Source organism: Rhinolophus sinicus, chromosome 18 (assembly GCF_057876585.1).
Source record: "Rhinolophus sinicus isolate RSI-liver-muscle chromosome 18, RSI-T2T, whole genome shotgun sequence".
NCBI lineage: Eukaryota > Metazoa > Chordata > Mammalia > Chiroptera > Rhinolophidae > Rhinolophus > Rhinolophus sinicus.
Genome location: NC_142518.1, coordinates 50,787,815 through 50,812,497, shown reverse-complemented (window position 1 = coordinate 50,812,497; position 24,683 = coordinate 50,787,815). Strand labels below are relative to the sequence as shown.

The window sequence follows — 24,683 nt, the reverse complement described above, 5'->3', positions numbered from 1 at the left end:
AGTGCCCTGAGAGCCCTGGCTGAGTCCAGGAAGTCTGGCTGTGCCCTGAAGATGCCCTGGCTGTGCCCAGGAAGTCGGGCTGTTCCCAGAGAGAATGGCAGCGCCCTGAGAAATCCTAGCTGTGCCCGGGGAAACTAGTGGTACCCTAAGAAGTCCAGGAAGTCTGGCTGTGCCCAGAAGCACTGGTGGTGCCCTGAGAAACCCTGGCTGTGTCCGGGAAGACAGGTGGTACCCTAAGAAGTCCAGGAAGTCTGGCCATGCCCAGAAGTACTGGTGGTGCCCTGAGAAACCCTGGCTGTGTCCGGGAAGACAGGTGGTACCCTAAGAAGTCCAGGAAGTCTGGCCATGCCCAGAAGTACTGGTGGTGCCCTGAGAAACCCTGGCTGTGTCCGGGAAGACAGGTGGTACCCTAAGAAGTCCAGGAAGTCTGACCGTGCCCAGAAGCACTGGTGGTGCCCTGAGAAACCCTGGCTGTGTCCGGGAAGACAGGTGGTACCCTAAGAAGTCCAGGAAGTCTGGCCGTGCCCAGAAGTACTGGTGGTGCCCTGAGAAACCCTGGCTGTGCCCAGAGAGCCTGGCTGTGTCCAGGATATTGCATTCACCTTCAGGCTCCTCGCACAGGGCCCCTCGCGGAAGACGCTTGTCGCGTAGATTGTGAGGCGAGAGCCTGTAGGGGTGGAGTGTGGGGGCAGAGCCCCAGAAAGTAGTTTCCAGGCTCTCGGCCTCACATAGACAGGTGCTGGCTCAGGTAGTAAATGGCCATCAACTGTGATGGGATGGCCATCAGCTGTGACTAGTTGGCTGTCAGCTGTAATCAGTGAGCCATTGGCCACTAATATAACTGCTGTGGCTATGCTAGGAGAAGGAGAAGAGAGGAAGAATGGGGGCTAGCAAGAAGATGGCGGCTGGGCTGGCAAGCGTGGATGGCGGTTTGCGGACAGTGTGGATCCAGCCTCCAGTGAGAGTATAGTGCCGCCGCCAGAGAGAATATAGTGGTATGACTCCCCTACCTATGGCTCCGTGGGTGTTCCTTTTTGGCCTCACCATATCCTGCGTTCTTGTATGGGGAGCAGGAGCAGAGACCCCGCAGGCCGCCCCGCATGACAAATGGCGCAGCGAGCAGGGTCTCCCGCACGACAGATGGCGCAGCAAGCAGGGTCTCCCGCACGACACTGACAAACTTCTTGATAATGGCCCTGCAATTCCTCTTACAAAAATAAGGAGGAAAAAATGTATATATATGGAAAGTTCTATATATATATATATATATATATGTGAATTCACAGAACTTTCTATAATTAAAAAACAGATCTGCTAATAAAAGCCTGGCTGAGTCAACTAGATATTTGAATGAAACGGCCTGGGCATATTGAAGAAGTCAAGGACAGAAAAAGATTAAAAGTGATGATGTTCATTCTTCAAACAGGAACATTTATTGGATATATTGATTAGGGGGTCACTGATGAACTGGGAGTTGTAGAAGTGAAATCCAAATTAGATAATTAAAAATAAAACTAACAATAGCCACAATTATTGAGCACTTATTCCATGCCAGGAACTGTGCTATCATTTATTTAATTTTTAAAATATAACATACATTGTAACATATATATAAAAAGCGCACAAGTTAAAAGTGTGTAGCTCAATGAATTTTCCTGAACTGAACACTTCTCTTTAACTGCACCAAGATCAAGAAGCATTACCTACACTAAGCACTTTTTAAGAGATAGTATTTTGTTCTTACAACAATTCAATGAGGTATTCTTATTTCCATTTTGTATACAAGAAAAGGAGCTCATAGATGTTTAATATGTTCAAGATTACTCAGCTTGCAAATATTAGAGAGGGGTTTGGAATATTTATCTCAACCTGCAAAGTTCATGCCACATATCGGCCTTTGAAAAGTTTTACAGTGATATAAAGATGAGATACAGGACCAAAATTTGAGTTACCAACAGTGCTGAGAGAATATTAAATAGGAATACATGATCCTTGAGGATATTTGCTGACTTAGGGCAAGGAGCAAGTGGAGAGGGGAAGATCAAAGACACAAGAAAGAAAGGAGATTGGTTGCTAAAGAGATGGGAGATAAGTGGTTAACCAAGAAAAACAGGAACACTTTCTTTTACAACAGAGGGAAAGGAAGATGAGCATATGAGGAAATACTAAGGTAGAGTGCTGATTGTAGAGACAAGCAAGTTTATCTATATTGAGAATGAGGGTAAGGTGAAGTTTTAGGTATCCTTTCAGGTGAAATCCATGCTTTAATAAGATGGTAGATGAAATAATTATCGGCCAACATTTATTGAACATGTAAAATATTTCAGGCAATGTTCTAAGTGATTTAAATTTTTTGGCTCATCTAATCCAATAAACAACCCTGAAATATAGGGACTAATGGTCTCTCCATTTTACAGATCAAGAAGTTGAGGTTAATTATCCAGCTTAAGTTCACATTAATAAGCTAATAAGGAATGGATTCAGAATTTGAACCCAAGACATCTGGTTCCAGATTCTTTGCACATAGACAGATACAGAAGTGTTTGTTCACCAGAGAATGGGAATGTCAAAACACACATGAGCTACCAGAGAGATGAACAGGTGAGGCAGGAGGAGGGGCATGAGGATAAATAGACTTGAATTCAATGGGACTGGAAACATGGAAGGGAGAGAGAGAGCAGGGACAGTGGCTCATGATTTGTGTGGAAATCCTGATATTGGAAAGAATAGTTTTGGAGTCAGGCACAGACACCTGAATTGGAGTCTCAGTATGGTACTTACTAGATGTGTAAGCATAGGGAATGTGTAAATTATCCCAGTGAGAACCATTCTGCAGAAGGCCTATGTGTTACTAATTCTAGAAATCATTACTATATGGCCAAGTGTAGAATGTTTCATATTTTGACATCAATAGCATTAATTTGAGCTACATCTCCCATTTCCCCTCTTTACCACCTTAACAGCCTTAGTTTTTAAATCCTTTGCTAGAATTTGCAGTACACGGGAAGGTAGAGGGACTCTCTGCACATAGTGTTATATGAAGGACATGGAAAACAGACATTGTACCTGAAATTCCCTAGTAGCTAGTAGCCTGTTACAGTGGGTAACATTTTCACTCTCTTCTTTGGGTTAATGCCCAAATTTGAAGGTCCAGATTAAACCTTATTTGTGCTCATTAATAAGTTACTGGCAGTTTGTCACTTCCCTAGCCAAGAGAGTGAGGCAGAGGACATTAAAGTTCAAATATGATAAGGGGAAAAGATATAAGGAAAAGATACAGAACTCCAGGAGCCGTGTACGGACAGAAAGGTGGCAAGTTGGGCTATGACAGATGCCCTATTTTACAGTTTGCTCAAAGGGCCAGTCCTATGCTTCCGCTTTGCCATCTATCAGTTTTTGCTCTTTCATACTTAGCACAACTCCTTCAAAAGGAAAGCTTAGTGTTTTCTCTGGCCTCTTTCTTAAATAAATCTGTTCTACTATCAAACAAATCAGATTTCCTCCTCACTGCAAAAAATTAAAGGCAGAGGGGCTAATGTCAAATACTGAAAATGCCTGGAAGGTGATACATATAACTTTAATGAATACTTACTGTACCTTGCCAGCCTAAACTCTGCAAAAATATCCCCTCATCTATTTGTAAAGAAAGTTCCCAAGTTTCTTAGCGACTCAATGTCATGGGGAAATAGTATAGTCGCCATAGCAAAAGTAGTTACACATAAGGGAAAATTGCGTGCATTCTCAATATTTCTTCTTCACCAAGGAAGTGCCTTGATATCTATAATTTCAGAAACCGTAAGTGTCTGTACATGGGGACAGTGTATTCCCTTTACACTGCTAATAATAGTGTGTTTGCCTGTCCTAAAAGCCAACTGATTCCTGACCAAGAATGTAACTTTACATTGTGTCTTGACTATACAAAACAGTGATTTTTCTTTTCAAATAAGATGTCTCAAAAACCTTGGTATGATACACTGATTCTCAACAGATTTAAAATCCTTCATAGCACTGTTACTTTTCTTAGGTGGGCTGTAAATGGAGATTTCACTGATTTAGACTACATTCAAAATTCCTGCATTCGCCTGGGAAAAAATACTAGGGCCTTATAGCCACTCTCCGCTGGCACTGAAAAATGAATATTCTCAAGCCTCATCTGATCTAAATTATTTCCCTGCTCTGAGTTTCTCAGTTTTTCTCCTTTACCTAGAAATCTAACAGTCTTATTCCTGCTATATTGAGTAATTTTCTTGAGCAAGTCATTTAATATGTCTGAGCCTTAATTGCTTCATCTGCGAAATGGGGCTAAGAGCACCTCAAAGGGATGCTTGAGAATCAAATGAGATAATTTATGAGAAAATATTTTGTACAGTAAATGTAAGGTAAACCTTTATTTCATAGAAATAGTATACAAGTAAAGGATAAAATTTTTGTCCTTTTAAACTGGTTGTCCATTCTTGCCTAACAACATTAGAAGGGGAAAACGGAAACCATTGCCTTTCATGTCAAAAAACAAGTCAGAATGGCCTCTAATATTTTTTTCTGTCTTTCTACCAAAAGACAACTGAACAGGGACATTTAGAAAGGAGAGCACAACACTGAATCTTCTCTCTCATGTACAAGCCGCTAATAAGCCTCATTAGGGAGAAGAGATACACATAGAGATAAGAGCAGATTGCTCATCATGGTCTGGTTTTTATAATGACCACCTGGTCTACGTTTTTTTAAATAATAATTTAACATTCTGCAGTAGCAGTACTTGGCAGAAAAATACTGGCTGTCCTAAAGGGCTTGACAGTTTACCTGGCTACTATGCTGCAACAGGACTGCCTCAAATTACAATGCCATTTCAATTTTCTATTAAGAAAAAGGATGTAGTGGAGAAAGGGGTAGAAACTCTAGAAATGAGCATACTGGCTGAAAATTCACATCCATTTAATTATGACTATCCTATTGGTAGAAGGTTCTCGTAAGTATCATGTCTGAGTTCACGTCAGGGGCATAGCTGAAATGAAGGATAGGACTCTGACATATGCTCTCAAGCATTCCAGGCTAATTTGGACCAGAACGGTAAATGCCTCATTTTGTTTCTCTATTTGGATAGTAAGAAAAGCATGGTGAAAACCTAAGCACCTATGCCTTAATTTTATTTTATGCTGTTAATCCTCTCTCTCTCTCTCTCTCTCTCTCTCTCTCTCTCTCTCTCTCTCTCTCTCTCTCTCTCACTTTAGGTTACCTCTGAGCCTCATTTTTCTACTGAGTCCAATCTATATTTTTGGCCTCAGTTATAAGAGTCAGAAATACTACCCTTTGCCAGTTTCTAGAATTCTAAAGTTTTGTTACCTAATGTGGACAATCAAACAGGTAGGGCTTTTGAGACTAGAGCTGAGAGCTTCTGAGAAATACACATAAAACGATATCATATTCTTATATTTATCATTGTACCCACAATTTAAATCACTGTTTAAAAATATTACACAACTGAAGAGTTCAACATACTGTAAGAACACAAAGCAAATAGATGACTTAATTAAAAAAAAAAACTAAAAGGGAATCACAAGAGGTCTGTGTGATTGGAATGCTAATAAAATCCACTAATGTCACCAATATCTCTGCTTTCTCTGGAACCTTTCTTCATGTATGTGCCAATTTGAAATCTGGGAATTAAGTTGTCGTGCAGGGTCTCTGGTCCTGCTCCCACTGTTGGCGGGTGGACACAGAGTATGGTGAGGCCAAAAAGGAACACCAACAGAGGCATGCATGGGGGTTCATACCACTATATTCTCGCTGGCAGCTGGGTTGGAGATACAGGAAGCAGGATCCACATGATCTGCAATTCTCCGTCCACTTCTCTGCCAACCAACCAACTTGCCAGCATAGCCACGGCAGTTATATTAGTGGCTAATGGCTAACAGGTTACAGCTAATGGCCAACTAGTTATAGCTGATGGCCATCTAATAACTGAGCCAGCACCTTTCCATGTGAGGCTGAGAGCCTGGAAACTGCTTTCTGGGACTCCGTCCCTACACTCCACCCCTCCAGGGTCTCGCCTCACAATCTACATGACAAGTGTCTTCCGTGAGGGGCCCTGTGTCATATTAGCCCATAGGCACCTATGAGTGGAAAGAAACAGTAGTCATAGGAACCAACAATGACAAATCCCTTCGATCTGTAAGGATTCATACTAGTTTTTTGTCCTGGGAAAGGAGGGTTGCTGCCACTGGGACCTTTCCTGGTTTGTGGTACCAGATCTTTATGGCAGTGCTTGGGATTCCTTACATAGTTTCAACATGCAGCAGAACAGGGGACCCTATAATAGGCCATAGCAAGAGCACATATGTTCCCCACAAAATTGTCCTGACATTGGGACCTCCGTATACCACAGTCTCTTGTGGTGGCTTGTAGTGGCCACTCGGCCACCACCCCTGGCCTCACTTGAAAATCATGGGTCAAACCAGCCACCAGTGGGGCTATCAGTCCAAACCACTGACAGTGGGGGCTTTTGACCCGCCAAGGCCAAGTCCATTGCTGCTGTTCCCCTGCTTTCAAGCATGTAGGTGCTGGCAACAAAATGTTTCCATTTCTGCCATAGCCTGGCTTTAACAGCATCTCACTTGGAGTGGGATCAAAATTGCGGCATGAGGTAAACCTCTGTAAAGCTCCCCTGGAATTTACAATGAATCGAACAACAATAACTCCACAAAGGACTCCCTGCACAGCACACAGGCAAGACGAAGAGGCTGACTACCGAAGTCACCTACAGGTGTCCGAATCACCCGTGAGTGGGGGAGGAGGGAAGGGAGAAGTGCGGAGACGGAGCCACGCGGGCACAGGACGCAGACCTAGCTCAGTGCTCTGAGCTCGCTGCTTCACGGAACTACTGCAACTGCGGGAGAGGGAAGAACTCAGACTGCTAGGGCTCCGCTTGTGGCCCACAGGGCTGAGGGGGCAGCATATAACATGGCTGAACCCAACACTCACGGCAGAGACCTCGGAGAAAAGACTGAGGGAAGAAGGCTGAAAACGGTGGTTTAAGCCCTCACTGCTGAGCAGAGAACGGAAGTCTTAGGCACTAAGACCAGCCGCCCACTCCCTACCATCCCAGATCTCGCCCCACAACCACCTGCCCGGTGCTAGAAGCAGAACAGTAGCAGTGTCAGATCAAAAGAACAGAATATTTGCTGTTCCGAGAACTGTGGACCGCAGACATAAATTCGCAGACCAACTAGTTCCAGCAAAGGAGAGGGAGCTGTGGAAGCAGGACTGGCTGTGGTGGTAGTTGCCGCCATTGCTCTGGACCGCCTCTCACAACTCACCCCACCCCTGACCCAACCAATCTGGGCGGATCCCTGCAGGAGTAAACAGAACTGCTGAAACATACGGGCTCTGTATCTTGAGCTGGAAGAGCTTTGAAACATCAAAAGCTCTCCGCATAACCACCGGGACACTGCGCCCTGTGACCTACACGAACTATTAACAGAGGAGAAGCCTGTCTCCTAGGGAATCCCCCCATTGTGTGAGAAGCTGGAATAGTGCAGAGAAAACATAGCACTACCGTGTGGGAGCGGAAAAATAGGCCGCAGTCGGAGAAAAAAATAAAACATTCTACCAAAAAGTACTGGAAAACAAAAGAAAGATCTCTTCCTATCAACCTGTTGCAGAAGCCACTCCTGTAGATGTCTAGGAAGAGAAATAGTAAACCAGTAATTGCCATGAATAACCAAGGCAACAAGACAGCTCAGAAAGAAAATGAAAAGTCTCCAGAAAAGGCACTTAAAAATACAGAAATATGTGACTTAAATGACAGAGAATTCAAGATTGCAGTTCTGAAAAAACTCAACAAGATGCAAGAAAACACAGATAGGCAGTTAAATGAACTCAGAAACACAATCAAAGAACAGCATGAGCATTTTACGAAAGAGATTGAAATTTTGAAAAAAGAACCAAACAGAATTTCTGGAGATTAACAAATCAATAGAAGAAATTAAGAATGAAATAACCAGCTTAGGTAGTAGAGTTGACAAGATGGAGGAAACAATCAGTGACATCGAAGATAGAAACCTGAAAATTACACAGATTGAAGAAGAAAGACATTTGAGACTTAAAAGAAATGAAAGAACTCTACAAGAACTTTCTGACTGCATCAGAAGGAGCAATATAAGACTAATGGACATAGCTGAAGGAGAAGAAAGAGGGAAGGGAACAGGGAACATATTCAAACAAATTGTTGATGAGAACTTCCCAAACTTGTGGGCAGAACTGGACCCTCGAATCCAAGAAGCAAATAGAACACCTAATTACCTCAATCCCAACAGGCCTTCTCCAAGGCACATTGCATTGAAGCTGTCTAAAATCAACAACAAAGAAAGAATCCTCAAGGAAACCAGGGAAAAGAAGACGGTAACCTACAAAGGAAAGCCCATTAGATTATCATCAGATTTTTCAGCAGAAACTCTACAACCAGGAGGGAGTGGAAAAAATATTCAAACTATTGAAACGGAGGAATTGTGAGCCAAGAATCATATATCCAGCAAAAATATCCTTTAGATATGAAGGAGGAATAAAGATCTTTCCAGAAATACAGAAGCTGAGGGAATTCTCTAATATACAACCTGCACTAGAAGAAATACTAAAGGAGGCAATTCGACCAACATCAACAGGGACAATTTGTGGCAACCAAAACATAAAAAGGGGGAGAGTAAAGGCCTGAACGGGAATATGGGAATGGAGAACGTAAGCGTACTGAAGAAAATGAAATACTCTAAATATCAAACTTTTTTTTATATAAACTTAAGGGTAACCACTCAAAAAAAAATCCAGAACTGAAATATATACTGTAATAAAAGAAGAAACAGAGGGAAACATCATAGAATACCACCACACAGAAATAATAGACAACAACAAAAAGGCAAAGAAACAATGGAGACATAGCCTTACAAGAAAACTAAAGATAGAATGACAGGAAATCCTCACATATCAATAATCACCTTAATGTAAATGGGCTGAAATCACCTATAAAAAGGCACAGAGTAGCAGATTGGATCAAAAAACTAAACCCAACCATATGCTGTCTCCAAGAGACACATCTCAGCTGCAAGGACAAGCATAGACTCAAAGTGAAAGGGTGGAAATTGACATTCCAAGCAAATGGTACCCAGAGAATATCAGGTGTAGCCATAATGATATGAAATGAAACAGACTTCAAGGTGAAAAAAATAACAAGAGACAAAGATGGACATTTCATAATGGTAAAGGGGACTATACAACAAGAAGACATAACAGTCATCAATATTTATGCCCCAATCAGGGAACACAAAAATATACCCAGAAACTACTAACAGAACTAAAGGGAGAAATTGACCAAAACACAATTATACTAGGGGACTTAAATACATCATTGATAGCTATGGATAGATCATCCAAACAGAAAATAAATAACGAAAGAGCAGCCCTAAATGACACATTAGATGAAATGGACATAATTGACATTTATACAGCACTTCATCCTAAAACATCAAATTACATATTTTTTTCTAGTGTCTATTGAACATTATCAAGCATAGACCATATATTGGGACATAAAACTAACCTCACCAAATTGAGGAAGATTAAAATCATACCAAGCCTATTCTCTGATCACAAGTCTTTGAAATTTGATGTCAACTACAAAAAGAAAGCAGGAAAAACGACAAAAACATGGAAATTCAACAACATACTTTTAAAGAGCGACGGGGTCAAAGAAGAAATTAGAGAAGATATGAAAAGATACATAGAAACAAATGACAATGAAAATAAATCCTACCAAAATTTTTGGGATGCAGCAAAAGTAGTTTTAAGAGAGGAATTTATATCATTACAGGCCTATCTCAAGAAACAAGAAAAATCCCAAATAAATAACCTCACGTTACACCTCAAAGAACTAGAAAAAGAAGAACAAGTGAAACCCAAGGTCAGCAGAAGAAAGGAAATAACAAAAATCAGAGCAGAACTAAATGAAATAGAGAACAAAAAGAAAACAGAAAAAATTAATGTGACAAAGAGCTGGTTCTTCCAAAAAATTAACAAAATTGACAAACCCTTGGCTAGGCTCACTAAGATAAAAAGAGAGAAGACACTAGTAAACAAAATCAGAAATGAATAAGGGAAGTTATCACGGACACCACAGAAATACAAAGCATCATCCAAGAATACTATGAAGGACTATATACCACAAAATTCAATAACCTAGAAGAAACAAGTTCTTAGAAACATATAGCCTTCCTAGGCTGAATGATGAAGAACTGAAAAATCTAAACAGACTGATCACCAGTAAGGAAATTGAATCAGTGTTTCAAAACCTTCCAAAAAGTAAAAGTCCGGGACCAGACAGCTTCACTAGTCAATTCTACCAAACCTTCAAACAGGATCTAATACCAATCCTGCTCAAACTCTTCCAAAAAATTGAAGAAGAGCCAGTAATCCCTAATTCATTTTATGAGGCCAACATTACCCTGATACCAAAACCTGGCAAGGACAACACAAAAAATGAAAACTACAGACCAATATCTCTGATTAATACAGATGCAAAAATCCTAAACAAAATTCTAGCAAATCGAATGCAACAATGCATTAAAAATATTATTCATCATGACCAAGTGGGGTTCATCCATGGGGCACAAGGATGGTTTAACATCCGCAAATCCATCAATGTGATACATCAGATACACAAAATAAAGGACAAAAATCATATGAATATATCAATTGATGCAGAAAAAGCATTTGACAAGATACAACACCAATTTATGATTAAAACACTTAATAAAATAGGTATGGAAGGAAAATACCTTAACATAATAAAGTCCATATTTGACAAACCCTCAGCTAATCTCATAATTAACAGTGAAAAACTGAAGCTCTTTGCTCTACGTTCAGGAACACGACAGGGATGTCCTGTATCACCTCTGCTTTTCAACATAGTGTTGGAAGTCCTTGCCAGAGCAATCAGGCAAGAGAAAGAAATAAAAGGCATCCAAATTGGGAATGAAGAAGTTAACTTGTCACTCTTTGCAGATGACATGAAGCTATATATAGAAAACCCTAAAGAATCCACCAAAAAGCTATTAGAAACAATCAGTAAAGTTGCTGGCTACAAAATCAACATACAAAAGCCCATTGCATTCCTATATACTAACAATGAAATCTCAGAAAAAGAAATGAAAAAAACAATTCCTTTTGCAGTTGCAGCAAAAAAAATAAAGTACCTATGAATAAACTTAACCAAGGATGTGAAAGACCTATATGCTGAAAACTATAAGACATTTTTTAAAGAAATTGAAGAAGACTCAAAGAAATGGAAAAATATTCCGTGCTCATGGATTGGAAGAATCAACATAGTTAAAATGGCCATATTACCCAAAGCAATACACAGATTTAATGCAATCTCCATCAAAATCTCAATGGCATTTTTTAAAGAAATAGAACAGAAAATCATCATATTTGTTTGGAACCACAAAAGACCCGAATAGCCAAATCAATCTTAAGGAAAAAGAACAATGCTGGAGGTATCACACTCCTTGACTTTAGCTTGTACTACAGGGCAACAATAATCATAACAGCATGGTACTGGCAGAAAAACAGACACGTAGACCAATGGAATAGAATTGAGAACCCAGAAATAAAACCACATAAATATGGACAGATAATTTTTGACAAAGAAGAAAAAAACATACAATGGAGAAAAAACAGCCTCTTCAATAAATGGTGCTGGGAGAATTGAATAGCCACGTGCAAAAGAATGACACTGGACTGCTATCTGTCACCATGAACCAAAATTAATTCAAAATGTATCAAAGACTTAAGCATAAGACCTGACACAATAAACTGCGTAGAAGAATACATAGGTACTAAACTTATGGACCTTGGGTTCAAAGAGCTTTTTATGAATTTGACTCCAAAGGCAAGGCAAGTAAAAGCTAAAATGAATGAATGGGACTATATCAAACTTAAAAGCTTCTGCACAGCAAAAGAAACCATCGACAAAATAAAGAGGCAACCAAATGAATGGGAGAAGATTTTTGCAAACAGTGCCTCTGATAAGGGGCTAATATCCAGAATATACAAGGAACTCATGTAACTCAATAACAAAAAAACAAACAACCCAATTGAAAAATGGGCAGAGGACCTGAAGAGACATTTCTCCAAAGAGGACATACAAATGGCAAATAGACATATGAAGAAATGCTCAACATCGCTAATCATCAGAGAAATGCAAATAAAAACCACAATGAGATATTACCTCACATCATTAGAATGGTTATCATCAACAAGACAAATAGTAACAAGTGTTGGAGAGGCTGTGGAGAAAAAGGAACCCTCATACACTGTTGGTGGGAATACAGACTGGTCCAGCCGTTATGGAAGGCCGTGTGGAGGTTCCTCAAAAAATTACGAATAGAATTGCCATATGACCCCGCAATCCCTCTCCTGGGTATCTACACAAATAATCTGAAAACATTTATCCATAAAGACATGTGTGCTCCAATGTTTATTGCTGCTTTATTTACAGTGGCCAAGACATGAAAACAACCAAATTGTCCTTCAATAGATGAATGGATACAGAAGTTGTGGTATATATACACAATGGTATAGTATCCGGCGGTAAGAAAAGACGAAATAGGACCATTTGTGACAACATGGTTGGATCTTGAGAATATATTGCTAAGCGAAATAAGTCAGACAGAAAAAAAAGAGAACCCTATGATTTTACTGACATGTGGTATATAAACCAAAAACAACAAAAGAACAAAACAAACAAATGAGAAACAAAAACTCATAGGCACAGAGAATAGTTTAGTGGTTACTAGAGATTAAGGGGGGAGAGGCATTGTAGATGAGGGTAAAGGGGATAAAATACATGGTAATGGAAGGAGAACTGACTCTGGGTGGTGAACACACAATGTAATATATAGATGATGTAATACAGAATTGTACAGCTGAAATCTATGTAACTTTACTAACAATCGTCACCCCAATAAATTTTAATTAAAAAAAGAAATAATAAATATGCACTTAATTACATTAGAATGGTATAACATAATGCATAAGAAAATAGATCCTTCTCCAATGTCATTTTTTCCTTCTAATTTTTGAGTACTGACTTCATTTGTGTCTAATAAGATATTGTAACCAATTTTACCCACCTTAAAACTTTATCTCTAATGTACATGAAGAAATATTTTTTCAGACAGAAAAAGCAGAGAACCATGTGATTTCACTGATTTGTGGTATATAAACCAAAAGCAACAAAAGAACAAGACAAACAAATGAGAAACAGAAACTCATAGACACAGACAATGGTTTGGTGGTTGCCAGAGGGTAAGGGGGGTGGGGGGTGGGGGGTGGGAGATGAGGGTAAGGGGGATCGAATATATGGTGATGGAAGGAGAACTGACTCTGGGTGATGAACACACAATGGGATTTATAGATGATATAATACAGAATTGTACACCTGAAATCTATGTAATTTTACTAACAATTGTCACCCCAATAAATTTAATTAAAAAAAAGAGAAAGAAATATTTTTTATCTTTCTACCCACATATAATGAACTGCAGATATACAGCCAGATAACGGTTTCTAAGTTTTCCTAAGGAGTTCCCCTAGAGACAGTATACTCACAGAAAAGGCAGCTTCTGTGATTTTCTATCACAGTTGCTACACTGAGCAGCCTGTACTTTCTATCGTATTAGTGATTGTCCTAAAACATAAGCATTTTCAAAACAAATACACCCTAAACAAGGAAGAAGCTAAACAATTAAATAGGGTCACTGACATTAGCAAAATCTTTTATGCCAGACCTCATCGGCATTCCCAGGATCTTGCCTGAAAACTCTGCACAAGTGCTGCATACACACATGATTTCTGACTGTACAACAGCATCTAACTTTAAGGAGAAAAAGGCATCTAATTCAAAAAATTAAAAGCCAAGCAATTACAAAACCAATATATCAGCCAGTATATAAAGAAGTATATAGACTTGCCTGTGTTTGTCTACTGAAGCATTCAATTTCAACTGCACTTCTTGCTAAGCAAATTCCAACAAGATGTTTACTGTGAAGCTCAATCAACCCCATTTAATCAGGCTTAAGAGAAACTGCTGTATGACATAGCATATGAATACATTCAAAGTGAACTCACAAGTGACTAAAACCAATAGGATCCATCCCCATCACAAAACCAGACCAAAAACTTACATTAAGTGCTAAACATGCAAGCCAAATGTGTAGAAAACATTACCTTCTGCCCAAGCTATGCTAAGGTATTTTGCTTGCCTAACAGTTTCAATGATAATACTTTTTCACAGGCACTACAGAATTAGAGAGGAGGGGACAGAAGAGGAGAAGAGAATAGAAAAGAGAAAAAGAAAGGAGAGAAGATGGGAGGGGAAGAATGTTTCCCTCTCAGAGCATTGCAGAAAAGGGATGCTTTACCAGTTTACAATATAGTCCCAAGATAAACCATGATCTGGTGTGTGTATGTGAATTATTTTTGCACAAAATCAATAATAAGCACAATTACCACTATAAGTTACCTGTTATACTTCCCCTGCTGCATAATACCCTCAACCAACTTAGAGCAGCAATATATTGGATCAGAAACTAACCTAATTTATATAGCCTTACGATTAGTTTTTATCCCAAGGTCTACTTATTAGACTCCCAGAAGTATAAAAGTAAAGGTCCCTTGGAACAACTCGGGTTTACAGGTCTCTAGGCTCAAAATTATCTGAAGCTTTCTTATCTTAGTCAATTCCAGAATATGTCTCTTCAGCACAAGAGAAAATAGCACAACTATAACTTGCCAGCTGATTGTCTTATCTTTGTTAGAATTAGGCTGTTATTCAAATTTAAAGAAACATATAATCATTTAGTTGACATCAGCCATAAAGCTGCACAGTTTAATCTTTATAATTCAGAAAAGATGCATGAAGCTTAGGATATATGGCTCTAGTTTAAATTTCAGAATATTATTTTCAGAATTTGGAGACAGATAAAAGTAAAACACAATATTTGAAGAATCATAATCTTGTCAGTGTTGAATAAATGTCCTTCTCCCTCCCAAATTCTTCATTACACCTTGGCTGATCATGGAAGTTTTCATTTATCTCCCAAAGGTAATTATTAAGTATGCTAAAACATGTTTTAAAAATACTGAATTTACAGCTGTTTTCTACTCATCCTCATATTATTTGCCACAAGTAGATAAGAGTATCCACCCAGAATAACAGGGAGATGGACTAAAGCATCCCCAGTTTTCATAGGGTGAGAGAATAAATAGTTTTTTGTAATTTATTAGGCCATGAATTTTTGGAAAGAGGACACATGTTATAAAAACAAATCCCCCTTTTTATATCTGTAAGTTATACATACAATTTAGGCAGTAAACATTCATCTAGGAATACAGGACTGGTGTCTTTTGCACTTTTGCTGTTGTGATCCTAAACATTCTCTTTTGCTCAAAGGGATTTGCAGCCAGCTCAATGTTTACTATCTCACTGCCTAAAGTGCTCTGTGAGGTTACTATGCTCAGAAAGGAATTAATTGAGAGCCAATTTAGCAGATATTTCCCTGTAGTCAATTTTCTGTCAGTGATGGCCAAGTTATGGAAAAATCACTCATGCTGACTAATTTGCTATATAACTGCAGTAAACTTCAGCTATGAAGAACCTTCAGGAATGAGTCACTCCCATCAGCACAGTTTTTCAGATAGCTAAGGTTTCTTTCTTTCTTTAATACATTTCATTGGGGAATATTGGGGGACAATGTGTTTCTCCAGGGCCAATCAGCTCCAAGTCATTGTCCCTCAATATAGTTGTGGAGGGCACAGCTCAGCTCCAAGTCCAATCACTGTTTTCAATCTTTAGTTGCAGGGGGCGCAGCCCACCATCCCATGTGGGAATTGAACCAGCAACTTTGTTGAGAGCTCGGGCTCTAACCAACTGAGCCATCAGGCCACCCCTCCATAAACTCAGAGGCAGCTTGTTGTCTTCAATCTAATTGTGGAGGGCGCAGCTCACTGGCCCATGTGGCAATCAAACTGGCAATCCTGTTGTTCAGAGCTCACACTCTGACAGCCATCCGGCTGCCCCTAAGGTTTATTTCTTAACCACTGTCCTTCAGAATAAAACAATCCTGCCTCTATCTTCATTTTGATTAAGTCTAATATATACTGAAGTAAAAACAAATAAAAATAAAGTCTAATTAATAGATATCTTCCTTTATTTTCAGGTTTCAGACAAGTTAAAGTCCAGTACTTGAGAACAATGTTGCTCCTTAGAATTCTTTTCTTATCTTTTTAGGTAGAGAAATATAGTTGGTATACAATAGTTGCCAGAGGGGAGAGGAGTGGCAGGAGGAGGGTAATGTTGAAAAATCTATATATTTCTTAACCTTTTCTTTTTGGCTAATGTTTTAACGAGTTAGGGACATCATTTGGAATCTGAATAGTGTTCTGTTATTATGCAGTGATGCCCTCAAGGCCTGATTCCTTCCATGCTGAATGAACCTAGATTGCTATTTTTGTGAGTTCTTGTCCTGGCTTTATTGCTCTTCTGTCTCTTCCCCATCTTTTGTCAGACTGTCAGCTGTCAATTTGGCTGTCAGAGTGCCTGCATTTTGTAGCCCCTCTTCTCACTTGAAATATGCTGAGGATTTAGAAACCAGATAACTAGCCTCATGAGAAGTGTGGGGAAAGGTTCAAAAGTGTTCACCTGTGAATAATTATGTGCATTTGCTTTTAACAACATTTTTATTGCTCAGATAACGTTTTTTTTACTTCTTTCTTGGTTCCAAATGTTGTTCTGAAAAGGTGAGTTTGCTGAATTGTTAAATTGAGTTACTGTAGATAATTCTGGACACACTTGTCTAGGAGGCACCTCCATTTAAAGATCTTCATCTAATTCTTAGCCAACTTGCATAAATTTGGTGAGGGGAAAATAACTTCACAGCATGGGTATTATGAAGTAACATCATGGAGATAGTCTCCCAGTTCTTGAAGCTTATTATTCATTACAATGGTTACCAAACGATGCTTATTGGTCTATGTGGTATATAGGAAGTTTTGTACTCAGGAAAAAATACTTGAAGAAAGTTACAGTTCTATCTTCTTAAATATAATAAAGATAAATCACCTTAAAAAGTAATAAAGTTACAGGTGATGCAATTTTTTAAATGGAGTTTCTTTCAGCACACAGCCATATTAGAGTACTTTATCTTTCTGTGTGGTTACACTACATTAGGAGTCAGGGGAACTGACGTTCCATCCTGGTTGTGACACTATTGTGGTCATGGTCAAGTCATTTGACCTCTATGTGCTATGTTCAAGTTTCTTAACCCTATGTATCTTACAGGATAATTGTGAGGGAAATGTAAGATTATGTCTGTAGAAGCCCTTTTATGAGAAATGTAAAATACCTTTGCAAATGTGAGATAGTATCACTGTCAGATCAACTAAACAGAAAAAACGAACCCATATCATCTAGGATCATAAACATTAAGACTATAAATGAGTCAAGGGACCCTCACATTTCATACCTGAAAATTAGAAGTGACTTACCTACAATAATCTATTACCCAAACGAGCAGAAATGAAGCAAGCTATTAATTCTGTGATGGCTTTTGGTGTCTCCTTTTCTATTCAGTCAGTGGATACTATTATGGTGGTGCAAAAGTAATTGTGGTTTGTATTTTGTTGAAATTCGCTGTTTGATATTGGAATACATTCTTAAATAAATGTGGTTATGTTATACATCATTTTAATTGACATTTTTCGCTTTATATTTTTTTGCTAATGACTTATTACTTGCTGTTGATTTTATATTTATTTTAGACTATGGAATTGATGTTAGACTAAAAGCAAATTCGAGCAATTTTCTTATTCGAGTTCAAAATGGGTCATACAGCAGCAGAGACAACTCGCAACATCAACAACACATTTGGCCCAGGAACTGCTAACGGACGTTCAGTGCAGTGGTGGTTCAAGAAGTTTTGCAAAGGAGACGAGAGCTTTGAAGATGAGGAGCATAGTAGCCGGTCTTCAGAAATTGAAAATGACCAATGGAGAGCAATCATTGACGCTGATCCTCTTACAACTACACAAGAAGTTGCCAAAGAACTGAATGTCGACCATTCTATGGTCGTTCAGCATTTGAAACAATTTTGAAAGGTGAAAAACCTCAACAAGTGGGTGCCTCATGAGGTGACCAAAAATCAAAAGAATCGTCATTTTGAAATGTCATCTTCTCTTATTCTATGCAACAACCATGAACCATTTCTCAATCGGAATGTGATGTGCGACAAAAAGTGGCTTTTATACAACAACCGGCAAAGACCAGCTCAGTGGTTGGACTGAGAAGAAGCTCCAAATCACTTTCCAAAGCCAAACTTGCACCAAAGAAAGGTCATGGTCATTGGTGGTCTGCTGCCGGTCTGATCCACTACAGCTTTCTGAATCCCGGCGAAACCATTATATCTGAGAAGTATGATCAGCAAATCAATGAGATGCACCAAAAACTGCAATGCCTGCAGCTGGCATTGGTCAACAGAAAGGGCCAAATTCTTCTCCACGACAATGTCCGACTGCACGTTGCACAACCAACACTTCAAAAGTTGAAAGAATTGGGCTACGAAGTTTTGCCTCATCCGCCATATTCACCTGACCTCTCACCAACCAACTACAACTTCTTCAAGCATCTCAAAAACTTTTTGCAGGGAAAATGCTTCCACAACCAGCAGCATGCAGAAAATGCTTTCCAAGAGTTTGTCGAATTCCGAAGCACGAATCTTTACGCTATAGGAATAAACAAACTTATTTCTCATTGGCAAAAATGTGTTGATTGTGATGGTTCCTATCTTAACTAATAAAGATGTGTTTGAGCCTAATTATAATGATTTAAAATTCACTGTCCGAAACCACAATTAGTTTTGCACCAACCTACAACTGTGGGTAGCTAAGCAGTGTGCTCTAAAAGCCCAAATTGAAGGGGCAAGTGAAAGACTGTTATATAGGCTTACTTATATTAAGTCACGAGGCATAGTTAATTGTTTCTTATAAAGGAAACCACACAGAGGACTGACTAGTTCAGAGGTTTTATCTTTCATCAAATCACTACATATGATGGAGCACAGATCTGGGGAGAGTAAACATTTTAATTAGCTTCCCTTTCAGCGTTGGTCTGTGCAAATGCCATTGGAAAACTAATATCTTTAGGGAGGCTTGTGGTTCTCACAAATCAAACACCAACTGGGAAACAAATAGAGGTTGGAGGAAGAAATGGAGAATGAGTTAATGCTTCCTAAGCTGATTTGTCCCAGGTCTGCACTTGAGCACTTGGGCTGTGAGAATAGTTGGAAGAGAAGGGGAGGAAAATAGGTGCAGGAAAGGAAGAAAGTGGAGAGTAGGTGGAGGAGGTCCAGCTATACGCCTGGCAAGTTACAAACATCATTGTATTTATACCTCCCAACCACCCTATGACATATTTACTGTATCCGTTTGAGAGATATAATAATAGCAACACTTACTAATGGGCCAGGTACTGTGGTAAGAACTTCACATGCATTCAGTCCTTACAATTGTCCTAGAGTTATGTTACCAATATCATTATCACTTCTTATTATTTTATATTGTTATAGCATTATCTCATATGATATGAATATTCATATTTCACAGATGAAGAAACAAGGTTAGAGACCTTAAACCAATTTAAAAGTAGCATGTCCAAGCCCATCCAGCTAGAAAGTAGCCTGGATTCAAACCAAGGTCTGATTCCAAATCCCAACACCTAACCATTATATTAATACCATACTGCATCTTGAGCGAATTTTAAAAGAAAATATTATAGAAGACTGTATGTGGAGTTTAGCAGGGTCTTTTTTTACATGTACAGTAGTACCTCGGTTTTCGAATGTATCCATTGATGAACATTTCAGTTTATGAACGCCATAAACCTGGAAGTAAATACTTCGGTTTTCAAGAACGCCTCGGAAGTCAAACATGTCACACGCCTTCCTCTGAGTGCAAGATCCTGAGGCCTAGCTGTCGGCTGTTTTTGAATGTTTTAGAACTCTAATGGTCTTCTGGAGTGGATTACGTTAAAAAACCAAGGTACCACTGTATTTTATTTTACTTTTTAAATATTTTTATTCAAATATAGCTTACATACAATATTATGTTAGTTTCAGGGATACACCATAGTTACTCAACATTTGTATACCTAAAGAAGTCTTTCATGATAGCCATATGGACAAGGTGCAGAAATATAGGCTGAATAGCAATGCAATCAGGTGGATTGAATCTGATCAGGCAGCTAGTTTGATATAAGTCAATAATTATATAAGTCAATATATTTTCCTAAATGCCAGTGAACTCTTAGACTCTTAATAAAAATGTAATACCCCAAACAAGGGAGGTACATAAATAATTAATGAACAATATAATGAATAACAAAATAAAATTGAGAGACATTCATTCACTGTTAGCAAGATTAATGGAGTGCCTACTATGTACCCAGCTCTGTGTGAAATGACTCCTGGTTTGAATCCCAGCTTCAACGCTTACTTGCTAGATAAACTTGAACTAGTTACTTAACACACCTCTGTGAAAACTCCTGTACAAAATGTAGAGGCTCATATCTTAATACTAGAGGCAAGCTCTTATCCTGATATGATACCAGAGACAATGATAATACAAATAGTGATTTCTGGAGCATAAGTATGCACTGGATGCTATTCTAAACACCAGATTTTAAGAGGTGGCTTCCTAGACTGTAGCATGAGAACAGCAGTTAACCTTTTTTGAGCACTTCCTAATTGCCAGCCACTATTCCAAGTGCAATATATTATTATCTTTTTTCATCCTCACCACAACCTTCCAGTTAGGCAATGGTATTATCTTTGGCTTATAATATGAGGAAACTGAAGCTCATAGAGTAAGAACTGAGTCAGTATTAGTTATTATTTGTAGAAAGAGCATTGAGTAAAAAAAAAAAATCAGGATGTTTAGATTTAAGTCTTATCTTTGCCAAGAACTTGAAAAGTTCAGCTCACACTTTAGCCTTTAGCCTTGTGTTGATCAAAAATGGCAAAGTAGCACTCAAAAACCACCTGAGAACAATAGATTGTCCCTTGATCTTCAGCTCTTGTTTCATATGCACTTAACACATTGCGTACGGATCACGAGAATCTTCGTTTTTTTTTCTGAGCCATGCATTAAGGACGGATAACGAGAATTCTCGTTTTTACTGTTGACTCTTTTTACTTTGCACATTTTATTGAATTATTTGTGTTTCGTTAATAACAAAGGAAGCTGCTTTCTGCAGTATCACACCAGGAGGGATTACTAACATCATAGGTGAGTAAATCCTAAAAAATTCCATAGAAAAATAATAAATGACATAGAAGCATTTACGCTTTAAAGAGAAGAGTGCATTTTAAAGTAGTTTCTTTTAAAAACCTGCCGGAACAGAGGGGTATGAGGGATTTAAACCCCGCCATACGCAACGTGTTAACTAAAGAGTAAATTGACCCAGGCTCATGTTCCTAGCAGCAGGAGGGAGCTTTAAACTCATTTAAAGAAAAGGATTTTGTATACTTTGTACACTGGTCATTATTGGCTTGTTTCCAAGGCAACTGCCAGCCAGAGAAATAGGTTTTATTTGTTCCCCACTCTGAAACTCAATTTGTCCTTTCATTCCCCATACCCTACTCTATCACCGCCCCCTCACTGTAACACAGCTGGCTGCTACTTAATGGATGAGCTCACTGAAGATCAACTTGATCTTGGTGAAGTTACCACTGATGCCTTGGGGTTCTCAGGACTGAAGCTACTAATAGTGGAATATGTAGCTATAGATTTCATGGCTGCTTATAACATTGAAATTAAGGATTGTCCATGAACACATTAGTTAATGAAGATCACACCAACAGCATTCATCTATACTTCTTGTTTATTTCACACAGATCCAGTGATGATTGAGAAGTTACCTTTTATATTTCTAAGATGGAAGTAGGTGTCATGGTAAGTAGAAAAAAAACCTTTGACTAGTGATAATGATAACTAACATCTATTGATTGCTTATCATGTGCCAAGAACTATTTTAATCATCTATTTGCTAGTAATGGGGTGCTACTGTTATCCCCATTTTGTAAAAAGTCAACCAAGGCATAGTGAGGTTTGTAATTTGGGTAAGGTCACACAGCAAAATAAAGGGAGAGCTGGGATTGCAGATTCAGGTATTCTGACTAAAAGCCCATGATCTTAATCACTATTAAACACTATTTCTCAATTTTAGACAGTAGTTTCAAGTTTGAGGAAGGCTAAATTTTAATCATGGCTTTGTTACTCCCTAGCTATGTAACTTTAGTCAAGTCATTACAACTCTTTGTGCTCCAATTTCTTCATCTGTAAAATAATGAGGTTGGATTAAATGTTCTCAAATGTCCTGTTTGGCTTTAACAGTTCATGATTATGTGTGCACACATGTACACACAAAGGTTTTCCTGTAGAGTAGTCCTTCATTTGCATAGTAATGATCACAAACCCAAAGATAAGTACTGGCATTGCTTTCTCGTAATTAAATCCTATATGAGTACCTATATATCACCCTACCCCATTTCAAATGTATAACTTGCTATAAAGGGACAAATAAACAAAAGGGGATGGTAGTCTACTGTTCCTTATTTATTTGTATTATTTTAAGAACCCTTCTAATAGAAATCACCATAGTTCAATCATTCTTCTTATTGTGGGCCATTCACAATGCTTCCTCTTTCATATCCTATTATTTTCAAAGACATAAATCTTTGTTCTCCCTTGAATAGGATAGAAAATAATTGCATGACCTCCTGTAAGAGGTATACCCCTTACTTTTGTTTTAATGCCTAGTCCCAACTGTTTCTGTCCATCTGCCCTGCTTTCTCACAGGCAAGTAGGTAAGACTTTAGGACAGAAAAACATTGTGGCCCCCTTGTTTCCAACTAAGAGAATTCTTAGTGGCCAGCCCACCGAGCCTTTGTCTAGATCTAGTCAAGTCAGTGAGTGTTAACCTAATTTCAGTTTAAGAAAGGAATATTTGAGGTTTATGTTGGACAAATGGATTGAACTACCAACAGTTATACCTTTAGGATAGTGTGTGTGTGTGTGTGTGTGTGTGTGTGTGTGTGTGTGCGCGCGCATATGATTTAGTTGGTTGTGAGCAAAGTAGTCCCCAGGCTAACTCTTAGTTTTGCAAAGCCCCAGTACAGTGGGATGTTTACAACATGAACAAACCATTTACTTGCAAATAAAAGGAATAGATTGAAAGCATTTTTGAGAACAAAGCTAAAAGTGAAAGCAACCACTCTTTTAAAATAAAACATGTTCATTAAGAATGATTTTTTTTCAGTTCATCATTGGCATTTTAAAAGTCAAAGATGGGGTTTTGGTGTTTCCTGCTCCTTTTCCTACCCAGTGCATGGAGTAGAAAACCAAGGTAACTTAAAGACTTAACATAGCATCTTGATGGAATGGAAAATATAAATAGTATGTATAAATCATACAAAATATTCATAACACTGCCATTTATTATCTGCATGAATTTAGGAAAGTGCCTTTACCTTTCCAGGTCTCAATTCTTATCTATAAAATGATAGAAGTTGTTTTTTCATTGCACTGGGCAACCAATACAAGAACAGCCACACACACAAAAGAAAGAGTAATGCCTAATCCAACAATTCAAGTATGAAGACATTTTTATGAGATAGAACATATGAAAAGCTGATTTAACCATGTAGTATTTATGTGCTTCATATAAGTGTGCATATATTTTTGGATGGCCACAGAATTCTGTAGGATTTACAGTGATGATATATGATAAGTAGATAGATAGATAGATGATAGATAGATAGATAGATAGATAGATAGATAGATAGATAGATAGATAGATAGATGATAGATAGATAGATAGAGAGATAGAGAGATAGAGAGATAGAGAGATAGATGTGTGCTAGATCCTATTTTACCCATACAACAATCATAGAAGGTAGGTATCAGCATTTTCATTGTACAGTTGGCTATACCAAGTTTTAAAGAAGTTAAGCTATTTACTCTTAGGTCACAGAATTTATCAGTTGTGAAACCTGGATTAGGAACCAGGTCTCGGTAATACCAAAGCCCATGTTCTCTCAACCATACCACAAGGATTTCAAATTCTGAACTTTTATATATATAAGACAGGAAAAAGCTATGAAAATTGTAATACTCAATATATACTGATAACAAAAGAAGAATACAAGTCACATTTGACTTCTGCAATTATAAGAGGTGCTCAAAGTGGTTACCATCAGTGTCCAGACACTTCTGATTATGGTGAACTACTGCTTGAGCAACATTGACCAAAGTGTCCACTTGTATACGTTTTTTTGGCACCCCAGTATATGTATTCACATATATATGTATATATATTCATAAATGGGTGTATATACACATACGCATACATGTGTTTAATAGTTTTGGAAAGTGAAGGAAACTTATTTATAAAACTTTAAAATGGAAAATTTCAAATATATTCAAAAGTAGAGAGAATAGTGTAGTTACCTCCAATGTATCCATCACCCATTTACAACAATTTTTAATATTTTACCAATCTTATTTCATATATTCACACCACCCACACC

The 24,683-nt window shown here is 38.4% G+C and overlaps 1 pseudogene; it reads left to right on the top strand.

The window, feature by feature from the left end:
- The first annotated feature begins 17,865 nt into the window (after positions 1–17,865).
- LOC109438032 (histone-lysine N-methyltransferase SETMAR pseudogene) lies at positions 17,866–18,893 on the top strand (annotated as a pseudogene).
- The last annotated feature ends 5,790 nt before the right edge of the window (positions 18,894–24,683 follow it).